Raw genomic sequence first — 12,596 nt, forward strand, 5'->3', positions numbered from 1 at the left:
TTTATGTTCCCAGGAGGACATCTTTGAGAACACTGGTGGAAGGCTGAGAGATTGACAGGATGAAGATAGGGCTGTAGCACATGGCAGTGTGGAAATTTTGGAATAGACCCAAGCTGTTCTTGGTAGCCTAATTTGGAGCATCTTCTTCAGCTTTTTTGGCTCAAAAGTGAGAGAGAATCTATAGCTTAGATGTTCTCAGAGCTGCTTTTAACTCCATAGAGTTTCTCTTGCTTTTTTTCATATACGCTGCAGGATTATTATTGTTCTCTGTTATACCAATAATTATAGGGAAACCCCATTGTCTGATGAATTCAGTAGACTTACTCTAGGCTTACTCTGACATCAAAGTGAGTATTTATTTTAGTTTTTGTATTGAAAGTTGCTACATTGCCTGGTTGTTATGGATAGGTAAGGTTTTATAAAGCCTTACCTATCAGTAACACCTGGTGGACTAAATGAGACTGAGTTTAAAACCTATAAACTAAAACCTTTTTGGCATATTGAAATTAATTCCCTGCCCAATTAAAGTTTTCAGCAGTGAGGTAATTCTTATCTCAGTGCTGTGCAGTTAAAGATGTCCCTTCTTTTAGAATCCTAGATATTAAATACCTCGCCTATATTTTCTTGGTAAAGCCGACACTTCTTTTTCTCTCTCTGTTTCTTTATTTCATTATAGGTAACTCAATAGATAAAAGAACAGCCGTTTCACTGCTTTGTTAAGAAATGTGCTTTCCTCCCGCTTGACTGTCACAGATTCCACCACCAGGAGGCCCTCATTCCAATGCTTATAGCTAGGCAAGGAAAACACAAGGAGAGTGAAGAGGAGAAGCCCATCCACACAAAAGTAATCTGAAATTAATGCTTATCTTATAAATTGAGATTTTGAGAGTTCTGTGCAAGAATCTATTAATTAATTATTGCAAATATCCTAATATCCAACTATCATGGATGCCATGACTTTTGGAGATAATGGAGTGTCTGTCACAGGTGGTACCCTTCATTGAATAGCTGAGTGATAGCCAGGGCAGTTCATGCTTCTGTCTTCTGGATGGACCTAAAAAAAATAATAAAATGCAGTAAAACACAGGTTATATTTCTCATCTGTCATGTGTGCCCTCTATCAGCCAACAAATATGCCTTCGCCTACTTTGCCTCTGCCTTCTCTCTTTTAGTTACTTATTTATTCACAGGTTCTCAATTCTCTTTCACTTTTCACAGCTGGCTTTTATAGTGTCCTAAAAGTTCTAAATAGCTGCACTAACACTCTTTCTGATTGTTCTATTTTGCTAACCAGACCTTTAAATAAAGGAGGAAGGAGAAATGTTTTTATCCTTATTTTTTTTTACCAAATCACGTACTTCTTCCCTACTGGCTTTTCAAAGCTGCAGTCATTACTTTGGCTGAAATGTAGACTTTGTTATTCAAAAGAACACTGTGTACATGATCTCTTGACTAAAAAGGATGTAGAGTTGTCATTATTTTTTCCTTAAACCCTATTTATTTTTCTCTTCACTGCTGAGTCAAGCCTTGCATACCCGCTTCTGTGCTTGTTTCCCGTGGTCATGTTTCAGTACTGATGAGTGCAAGACACAGCTTTGCAATGCAATTTCAGAATGGATGATAGGTGAGAACAGTTTTGCTCCTGTCAGGAAATGCAGCTCCTACAAGCTGTAAGTTACCCTCAGTTGCAAACTGAGTTACCCCTTGTCTTTCAAACTCAGTTTCTGCCCTCCTTCCCTGGATTCACACATACATATAATACGTTTACATTTGTGTTCTTTGGCCACTTTAACATGTACTAACATGGAAAACATGTATCCTCTGCTCTAAGAAGCAGAAAAAGTGTAAATGAAGCCATGCATGAAATATGCAAAGTTCCCAGGCCTCTGAGAAGGTTTCCCAATCATTGCTCACCATTCTGGCCACACTGTTCACTTGAAAGAATTTACACAAATACACAGGCAGTTGAGCCACTCACATGTTCTGGAGAGAATCCATTGCTTCCTGACAAGAGTTTGCCACGAGGCTGTCCTTGGTAACTGGGAAAGCAAAGGTTCAGAGAGCATGTGCAGCCCACACAGCAGTGAAAGCTTGTGTTAAGCTTTATTTCACTCTGTTCCCATTACCTGGCTACTCTTTGCTTGCTTCCACATCTGCCACATTTTCATGAATGAAAAAATATTTCATTCTTTTCCTTGTCTCTTACTTTCACAGTCATCTGTTTCCACGGCTCACTTAAGATGTCCTTTCCAGGAAATGATGAAACTTAAGCCTCCAGTCTGTATGTTCCTGACAGGCAGATTCTGGAAAAGGGAATATCAGAGAAAGGGTCTCAAGCATCTCTCTGTGTGGGTTGGTGTTTGGTGCTGTTATAACCCTTCACCACTGGCAGCTGCTGGAGACAAGATGTTTGGCCTTTGGGCTGCACTGCTGTGTTGTTTATAAGGGAGAGCAAACAGGGCCTGGATTCTAAATTCCCTGCCAAGGTGGTTTCATCTCAGGCCTCAGAAGAGCACCACCTGTGCTTTGCCTGTACAAACAAGCACACTTGTGTATCATGAACTGTATGATGAGATTCTGTGAAGCTCAGTGTGTATAACGTACTATGAAGGTGGGAGAGAAATGCTAAGTATTCTTTCCTCTTACATGTTCTTTCACCATTCCTTCTGTACCTTCACTTAGACACACTCCAAGAAGCTCCAAGAAGCTCCACTAACTGGGACTATTCCCACTTGGAACCAGAAGAATTCAAGATAAACAAATTGCTGTCACCAAAGAGAGTCATAAGAACACTGAGGTAAGCATTTTCCCTAGACCCTGCTAATCAAAATAAGAATTTTGTATCCAGCCTGGGTGGTCTTTTTTCCCCCCAGGATGCCTTGATCTATAGGTCACTCTACATTAATTCTTTGTGTTAGAAAGGCCTGTGGATGGCCTCTTATCAAACGCAAAAATTGGAATTAATGTGGTCTTTAGATGTTGTGGAATCTGCAACAACATGACAATGGACTGTGTGGCCCAGAAAGTCCTTTTGGGTATCTGCTGCCAGCTCATATGCAGATGACATTGCTTTTCAGGCTTTTGAAGAATGCAGATGGCAGCTCACCAATGGTCTTTACTACTCCAGGATGCCAATTCAGAACCCATTTCTTTGAGACCTGTGAAAGCAAAGTACAGGAGTATTTACAGCAATAAATGGGAGATCTGGTTCATTTTGGTTTCCCATTCTGTGTTGTTCCCTGGGGTAGCAAGGGATGCAAATATGAGACATATTAGGACCAGGCAGAAGGTGATCTTGGTAGGTCAACAACTGTCATACAAGTAGCTGCACAGTGTCAAGTGTGTTCAACAGCACTAAAGCTCATTGGTTCACAAGGGAAAGTGAACCCTGAAAGTATAAATTTTGAATTTGCATTAAATGCCCAAGCCAAATGAGCCATAATGAAGGGTGCTCTCTCTCTGAAACTGAAAATAAAACATAAACTAAGTTTTGGATTCTAAGCTTAGGAACTGTGTTTTTCATTCTGCCTTCCTTCCCCAGATTCCTTCAAGATGAGAAGCAGTTCAGAGAAGACTGGTAAGACTGATAGGAATGCAGGACAAAAATATATTCACAAATATGTGCAGCCAGCAAGTGGATGTGTCACAAAAGTTCAGGCTTTCATTTAAAGTATTCATTGCTCTTAAGGAAAATTTCCTTGTCTGACCATCCAGAAACCACTCTGTCAGTCACTCTGGGACTGAAGCTCTTTCTTAGCAGGCAGTTCCAGTGACCCAGTGGGTGCCTTGCTTGACTCCCTATACCCTCCCCACTTCCACAGTCAGACCAGGTTTCCTTACTGGCTCGAGCTGAGATTTCTCTTAGTAGAGTCTCAGATACCTGGATCCTTAAAATAATTTAACCATGGCTCAAGCTAGGTGCCTCCAAGAAGGGACCCCAAAGAAAGCTCTGGGTTTTTAAACCCTCCCAATCTCTGTGTGACAAAGTCCTGGCTCTTCCTGCTGAGTCCTCAGCTCCTGCTGTGTCTCAGTGTCTGGTCACCTGGCTGTGCCACAGGTCCTGTGCCCACCAGGGCCAGTGCCAGTTCCTGGCCTCTTGTCTGGGGCTCTCACAACCCAGAGCCCAACCTACGGCTGACACTGCAGCTGTACACCGAGCTACTGGCACTGAATGTGTTCCTCAACATTCTTCATCTTCTTACTGTAACTGAAAAGGTTGTCAGTTTGGGTTTGTTGGATTTTTGTTTTTTTTTTTTTTAATTAATTTGTCAGATGACATGAAACAGGAATTGTTCTGTAACCATTCAGAAAGACTTTCTTGAACACCTTGGCAGAGGTTCTACCACCCTAATTTCAAATACATGCCCACAAGCACCTTTTCCACTTCCTCTGCTGTTCAGGGATTCTGATTTGTTGCAGGTCATCATTCCCCAGGCAACACTCACTGGCTCTATTGTACTCACTAGCCAAGATCCAAGATACAGCAGACATTTCCTTTAGAAAAGAAGTAAGGGAAGAATGTGGTACAGGGAAAATTATACTTAACTTTGACCTATGCACCAAGTGCTTAAATATTGTAAAGAATCTCATCTTTTTAATGGGAGGGAGGGGATGTCATATTTAGAAACTGGTTCCCAGCTCACACATCTGTGTAATTTGATTCATTTTGGAAATAAAAGCAAATGAAAATCTGAGTCTCTGAAGGTTTAAATCTTGTCACTCTGAAAGAAAGGGAAATTGTTTTCATGGGTCAGCAGACAGGCTGTTCTCACAATTCATTCATTCATTTCCAGTTGAAGTAATGTGCTACTTCAGTTCCAAGATTAAACAACTGGTAGTGATAACTTGTTGCCAGGGATCATGTTAAGGATGTCAAGCCTAGTGTAGAACACGGGAAAGCTTGTAATCGAAATTGGGACAGGTGAGCCAGTGTGCAGTGGGCTGCAGAAAAGGATAATCTGCCAGTAAAAAATGGGGATTGCAGTATCCAAAACAAATGTCCTAATTTGATATTTAGTCACCTAGGTAAGTAGTGACACTTTCCAAAATGCTTCATAATAGGCACTTATTTTGCAGTCAATGGGAACTGCAGGTGCCCACCACTAAAATTGTACTGCTTAATTATGAGCCCCTGATTTAATTCCTGATTTGATATCTTGAGACCTGAATAATCTGGATGATGGAGCATAATGCAACAGCATGACCACTGTAGCTGGGTAGAGAGTAGCAAATTACTTTGAAATGTCTAACAGAAAACCATGGGAATTTTTGACATGTTTTTTTGTTAGTGTTTTAGGAAAAAGGAAAAATGCTTATTTATCACACAAAAAAAGGAATAGTTCTAAGCACAGGGAGCTTAGAGAGTAAGGCAGAAGGTAAAAAAAAAGCAAGGGAAGGATATTTGGGCAAAGCAGCATGGAAGAAAGTATGAACAGTGGAAGGAATGGTAGTGGTAAATGCACACAGGCTGCATTGAGTCAGAGGCTGGGAACACTGAACTGGATACAGAAGCCTGTGAGGGTATTCAAAGCTGGTGTTCACAGAGTCAAACATTTATCTCATTACAAATGCTTTGGAACGAAACTGAGTTATATTGCTCTTAAATAGAAGTTAAGAACAATGCCTACATTGTTACACACTTTGTGAATTTTCCTGTATTGTGCATTGAAGCAGGGAGGGGAGGTGGGGTGAGAAGGAATAGGTGATTGGTCACAAGTTTGTCTGCTCTGTTAAAATCCAGAGCCCTTGAAAACAAGCTGGCAGGAGAGAAAGCTATTTTCCTTAAAATCTGAAATTAGGTATAAACATTTTCTTTTATATTTACTCACGCTGCCAGTTTCTTCTCTCAACATAACACACAATTTACTCAGTTTTCAACTTGCTGACTTCTACATATTTTTATAATGAAAGTTTGTGTTGCCACATGTCTGTCAACAAGTGGAAGCAAAATATTTGTCTTCTCTTGACCAAGCTGAATTGAGTTTGGTTTATTTTTTTCTTTAAATAGTCACTATTAGAGCAATGCTGATGGAATCCAGGTCACTTTTTTTTTTTTTTTTTAATTCCTGTCCTTGCTTATGTTTAAGTATCATCCCAGTGATACTGCCATGCTGCTAGCCACATTCCTCTTGCCACAGGCAAGGCATTGCCATTACAGCATGTTAGAAAAAGCCCTTTAACTGGTGCTGCTCTGTCACTGTGGAATGGCAAGGGGGAAACATACTTCACTAAGGAATTATGCAGGGAGTGGAATTTGGTAGAAATTAGTTTGCTTATAAAACTGTCTTAGAAAAATACAGTAACCATGTGATGCTAGTCTCATTTTCCATACACACTAAAAGACTGAAACACACAAGCGTGTTGTGATTTGTTAACTTTGTGAAAGCAGTTTATGGAGTCAATAAATCTTGACGGAAGAAACATTCTAAACTAGTTTCTATTGGAGACAGCTGACTCGGCTGTGAGCTTTATGGAATAATTCCATTGGTTGCTTTTTACTAGATAAGGACATTCCCTGGTGTCATGGCTATTTTGCAAGACTACAGTTGCCTTCTATGACCCTGAAATTCCTCCTTTCAACAGGAGAGGATGCTTTTATTCCTTTTCCCATGACTGCAGTGTGGTGCTGCTAGCACTAGTGCTGCTGTATTTTGCCCTAGAAATAGCTATGCTTCACTTGGGGATGGGCCAGACTTTTTAAAGAGAATGCATGAGAATTAAGGTATTCATCCTAACAATACGGTAAATTACTGTAATTCTTTCTGGCCTTCATTTCTCTTGAAGGAACTGAGACATGGACAAGCTTCTAGCAAATACCATCCTCATCAAACAAGCAAATCTAAGTCCAAACAAGTAAAATATAAGCCAGTGACTTTTCCAGGTATATAATGCAAAGCTTGAAAGGATAAGAAGGAAAGCATTTGGAAGCTGTCTCAACATATGTTTGAAACTAGAGGACTAAAAATAGCACCTCATCCTGGAGAGGTGACACAGTGTTTGAGAAGGTTAGGCCATGATGTCATAGATTGAGTTAATTTTTCTCTCCTGCAGACATAGCTGATTTGTTGGCACCCACATACACCCTGTAATTAAAAAAAAAATATTTTCTTAAGGGCAGTTGCTCATGTAAAGGCAGTCAGTGTGGAAGTGGGATTGCTTTGCACATTTTAGTGTTGCCTTTTTTCAGTTTTTCTCACAGATTCTGCCCCTAAGCCAGTAGGGTCCATACCCATTACCACCTTAAACCCTTCTGTCTTCCTGAGAAGAATGGGTGAGAAGATATTACTCCTTTCTTTGGAAGCAGGTCCCCTATCCATTCAAAGCTGAATTCCTCCTGAAGTGATACCCAGGAATAACTTTCACCCAGACAATTCAGAATCCTGAGCTGATCTGCAGATGCTTTTACTTTAGAAAAGGCTCTTCAAGACCACTCAGTCATTTCTAACAAATGCCCAGGATGAAAGATGGTTGTTGTCCTCTTCAGCTTCTTATCTCCAGTTTACTTCTGCTGCATCAGTGGCATGTGATAGCTGAGGCTGGGGAACTGTGGCTGCTCAGTTAGAAACATCTCATGGCTGCAGTTCAATACTGAATACAATTTTGAAATCAAATATTTGAATGTTTTACAACTTCCTACTTGTTTGATGCTCATTGCTCAAAGGACAGAAGTCATGTGTGAGCTCTGGTCTCAGAAACTCTGACCTATTCCTCTGTCTTGGATTGCCTGACTGTTAAAACAAGAAGTGCTGCCTTAATAATCCAGTGAAAGAACAACAGTGCAGGACAGACAAAATAGGAAGAAAGACTGCAGTAGAAAGTACTGGGGTATATTGAACCCCAGTGGGAGTTGTTATTGAGTAGGAGTTGTGCAGCTGCACAGAGTTTCAGAAACACAGATATGTCATTTATAATCACCAATTCAGCAAAACCATGAGAAGGAGAGATTAACAGCTTTTTTATCAGATATGGACAGAGAAGTGGTTAATAAAGAACTCACTTCCAGTAAGGCTGGTAAAGAAACCATGGTAATCCATGGAAAGGAGAACAATTAATTAAAAAAGAATAATCAGGCTAATGAATCTCTGAAGTTTAAAGGTTTGAGATTGAAGAAAATTATTAGCCACACCATTACGGAAAATTAAGGCTCTCTTGTAGCAAAATCAAGGAAGCAGTATTTTAAAACCAATTACAATTCCTAAGACCTTTAAATATTATTTTAATGTAAAAATAACTGTATGATGATGTACTCAGTGCCTCTCCAAGTTTTGAGGTTTGAAAAATAAACTGCTTATGATCTCTTGTGGCCAATAGCCTGGCAAACATATGGAATACAAATGGAGCAAGATTGGGGTTTTTATCTATGGTTTACATACAAACTCAGTTGGAAACAGCAGGCAAAGCCAAGAGTAAAAAACTGGCCAAAGGAGGAGCATGTTCAGTTCTGTGGGATGGTTGGTTTAAAAGGAAAGCTGATATCAACTGAGAGGCTAAGCTGGAAAACCTGAGCTTTTCCAAACTGATAAGCAATGTGGAAAGACTGCTAAATTTATTACTTTTTCAAGCACAGGCTCTTCAAAATTTGGTGGGTTTTTTAAAATGAAGCAATGCCTCAAATACCAGTGCTGAATTTCTTTTAAAAATGTTTTTCCTGTAATACATAATTTTTTTATGTGACCAGTAAAATCTGCCATGACCTAGAAATTTAAAATTTTCTATCAGCTGCACTTTAAATATATTCTTCTTTCTGAATCATGCTAATGAAAATGTTGTCCTGAGTACAAAACAGAGTAGTGTACTCAAAGTCATTATTCACCCTACTTGACAACAGAAGCACTCGGCTTCTCTGAGCTGGAATGTATTAAGGGGGAGAAAAAGACATTCAATGAATTATGCTTTTTTCAGCTGTAACACTGAAAACTCTGCCGTCCTATGTTTGGTGCATAAAGCTGCTTTGCTTCATGTCATTTTCAGCCTAATTTTCAGTGCTAGTGTGTGAGTAAGTTAAAGAAGCATTGACTCTTTTGGCCATAACAGTTAAGACAGTATTTGCAGTACTTCCAACATTGCTTGCCTTAGGAGTCAGAATCTCTTTGTGAAGACTACACACAGAGAGGCCTATGTTCTGCAGCACTGAAACATTTTCTTGGTTTAACTCCCTTTCTTGTGAGTTACTGCAGTTAAATCAAGATTTCTGACTTAGCTTCCTGCAACAAATCCTTGTTCCTTCTCTCTCGCTTTTTATTAGGCACCAATGTCTTCAGCTGCTGCCAGACAAATTCTACCCCCTGTATTTGCATTCAGTCCCAGAGAAGTCCCTCTGTCTACAGGAACGGTGACAGTCCACCAAATGGCAAAACTGATCCAGCAGTGTGCCAAGACAGTCTTTCCCTGTCTCTCTCCCTCAACTCCCAGCTGCCTGATTCCATCTTTTCTTTTTTGCTGTTCAGATAAGCACTAGAGGGAATACAAACAGGAGAAAAGCAAATCATAATGCCTTGATGGGTTAAAGCTAAGCTCAGGCTCACTCTGAGGGGCGGAACATGGGGCATTAGGTTGGGCAGTGTAAGAGCCTGGCCGTGATCAGGCCCCTGGTGCCAGGGACTGGCCATATGATGTACTTCATTCCCTTGGGGAATGGCTTCCCATTTAATCTGTGAGCAGAGGATTGTTTAGTCAATTCTTCTGGTTTACTTAGCAAAATGAAGATATTTACCCATGGACTTTAACCAGGGCTGTGACTGAGCTTTGATTCAAATGCAAGCTTGTCAGAGGCATTGTCACCAAATCTGAAGACTGATAACAGTTTCATATCAAATAAATTTTATTATTGCTTTCTTCATCCTACTTTTATCTGATCTTGGAGGTAATTCAAATGAACAAAGATATATGCAATTGCAATTACTACTTCCACGTAGCTACATATGTGGGCAGTCTTATTTCATAATTAGTCTGTTACTTCTGTTTATCATAAAGTTAATATTAAGCTGAAGTAGAACAAGGTGCACTTCTTCCAGAACAAAAATCTATGTATGTGGAGCTAGTAAAGAGCAGTTATTCTGGAATTTGCAACAGCTGTTTAGAAAGCCGTCACAGTTTAAAAAAAGACCTGCACTTCCCAAAGTATACATTTCATGATTCAGAGTAATATATTTTACCAGCTGCATTTCATTTTTTTCAATAGTGATTAAAATAGAGATTTTTTTTTTTTGTGCAGAGACTGATAAACTGTAAAAGATTGTAGCACCAGTTGCTCAAGCAGAAAGAAGTATTAAAAATGAGGAAGGTGCTTTAAAAAGATATATTTTTAAAAATATCTATTAGCATAGGTAAGAAATGTGCTCAAAGGGTTAGGGTAGTGGTTAGGGTTAGGTTTAGGGTTGAGAGAGACTGAGAGCCTACAGCTCCAGGAACACTGGGGCTAGAAAAGGCATGGCAAGGTGATGCTGGCAAGGCCCCAACTTTGCTGCACCTATACCAGGCAGTACCACACTACATCTGATTTTATGGTATGTAGTGCCTATTATGAATGTTACTTTTTTCTTCTTTTTTTATTTTTTTTTTCCCTCTTTGTTACCCCTAAATCCAGCTCAGCTTTTCTTTGGCTGATCACAAGTGAGTTGTTCACAGCCACCAGGCCAGCCCTGTGCCTTGCCTGTTGCCTTTATACCCCTGTATTCCTCAGCAAATCTTGTGCCCCCACTTCTCGAGGCTTCTGCTATTGCTCTATGCCTGCATTTCTCTGCCCTGCATCACTGTGCTAGTCATAAGTCTCTTTTTCTACACAGAATAACTGTTTGTTACTTTTATTTATATAAAATGATGGTTCTACTACACACAGATAAACAGAAGTAAAACAAATTAGCCATAGACCTGGTTAATTATGGAAATTGCTGTCACAGTTAACCAATGAAAAGATACAGAAGGGTTGAGAGAACTTCAAACAAAGCAAACCTGACAAATCTCAGTCCTGAGGCCTTGTGCATTCAGTACAAAGCTTATGGAAAATTCCTGAGAGTGGCAATACCGTATTCCAGGGCTGCATGTTTCAGCGCCAAAGGTCAGGAGCAGGTAAGAGCAAGCTGCACACACTATCACATAATCCATCATGTTTGGGCATTTTTTTAGAACTGATTATGCTAGCATTTTTTTTTCACTTTTGGGGTAGAAAAAAGCATGCAAGTATTAGAGTCTCAGTTACCTAAACTTTTAAAAGTAGAAGTTAGCTCAAATATTGCATATTTTTTACAGATAAAATTGCATGGCATAGTAAAGGGTAGACAACAAGGGTAATGGCAAGGATAGGCAAGCACTGAAATTATCTAGTTCTTTCTCAAAAGATAAAAGAAAATCTACAGCCTCCCCAGCCAAATGAACATTAGACTCTGCTTTGAGATAGATAATCTCTTGATGTCTCTTTCAGTCCTATTGTTCTCTATTACTAGTTTGGTTTTTTATCTTAAAGAAAAAATTCCTTGTGCATTCTCAAAATGGACAGCTTTTCTTATCTCCTTTGTCTTTTTGATAGATCACACATGATATACTGATGCCTGTCTCCATAAATCCTCTAACTCGGTTTAGGTTTTGCAAAGATTGTAAGTGGCTTTGTTTTTTTCCAGTTTGCTTTCTTTTTTTATTTTCTATTTTATCATGTCATTTGTAATTATATATATAAATAATTTATAATTTCACAATCACCTATAAAAATAGTGAATCTTGTGGGGCTTGGATTGCTATCACTTACTGTGTTTGTATAGTTGACATACAGATTATTTATTTCTCATGTAGAAAAATACCCGTTCCTGAATTGTCTAGTTGGTGTTTTGATATTACTGCTATCTTCTGTTCCAGTCACATACAATCTGTTGTGTTCCTGACTTGACCTGACATCTCTTTAATATCAGCGGGCACAGCCCTCTAATTCATCATTTCCTTCATAGCTGCAATGCTGAACCATGGTCTGGACAGGACATCTTGATAGACAGAAGGGAGATCTCTAATCCTATAACATATCCTTAGTGATTAACTCAAAATAAATTAGAGGTAGCAAAACCTACCTTTTAATGTGTCTTTTTAATGCAGGATCACTCCCAATACTGTAGTATTGAATACTTTTGTCAAGGCTTAGCCTAAGGATCTCAAGACTGCAATGGAGACATAACTCGGTCCCCCAGTACCATCTCTACTCCTTCCAGTGATTCCATTTTAACAATAGAGCTCTCCTGTTAATTCAGTCTGAATTTCAAAGCTTGGCTGATCTGATATTTTGCCACTCCTACCCTGAGACCCATTGTATGCACAGAGCTTTTGCAGCTCATCTTACCTCTGACCAGAGACAGAAAACAAAACCCCAACAACAAAACCCCTCATGATTCCCCTACTGCAACCACAGATGAAGTTTTTGAGGATGAAAAAAAAAAAAAACCAGTTGGGTACTTAATATTTTATGGTAATGGTTTGACTTGGTTCTTGTCCAAACAGGTACAAGATCTCGAGTGAGAGGAAATGTGTATCACAGTGGTGTGTCTCATTCCAGTATGTCCCTCAGGGATGGAGATGTCATAGCAGAACCTGGAAAATGGAAGGAGAAGACTGAGGGA

At 39.5% G+C, this 12,596-nt stretch overlaps 1 long non-coding RNA gene across 2 annotated transcripts; it reads left to right on the top strand.

The window, feature by feature from the left end:
• The first annotated feature begins 637 nt into the window (after positions 1–637).
• On the top strand, positions 638–4,632 carry LOC128788405 (uncharacterized). Of its 2 annotated transcripts, none has more exons than XR_008431058.1 (4): positions 638–844; positions 2,683–2,797; positions 3,542–3,577; positions 4,420–4,632. It is a non-coding gene; the product is annotated as an uncharacterized LOC128788405 (long non-coding RNA). The 2 variants fall into 2 exon arrangements; XR_008431059.1 differs by lacking the exon at positions 638–844 and adding an exon at positions 1,419–1,624.
• The last annotated feature ends 7,964 nt before the right edge of the window (positions 4,633–12,596 follow it).

The sequence above is a fragment of the Vidua chalybeata genome, chromosome 5 (genome assembly GCF_026979565.1).
Source record: "Vidua chalybeata isolate OUT-0048 chromosome 5, bVidCha1 merged haplotype, whole genome shotgun sequence".
NCBI classification, from domain to species: Eukaryota; Metazoa; Chordata; class Aves; order Passeriformes; family Viduidae; genus Vidua; species Vidua chalybeata.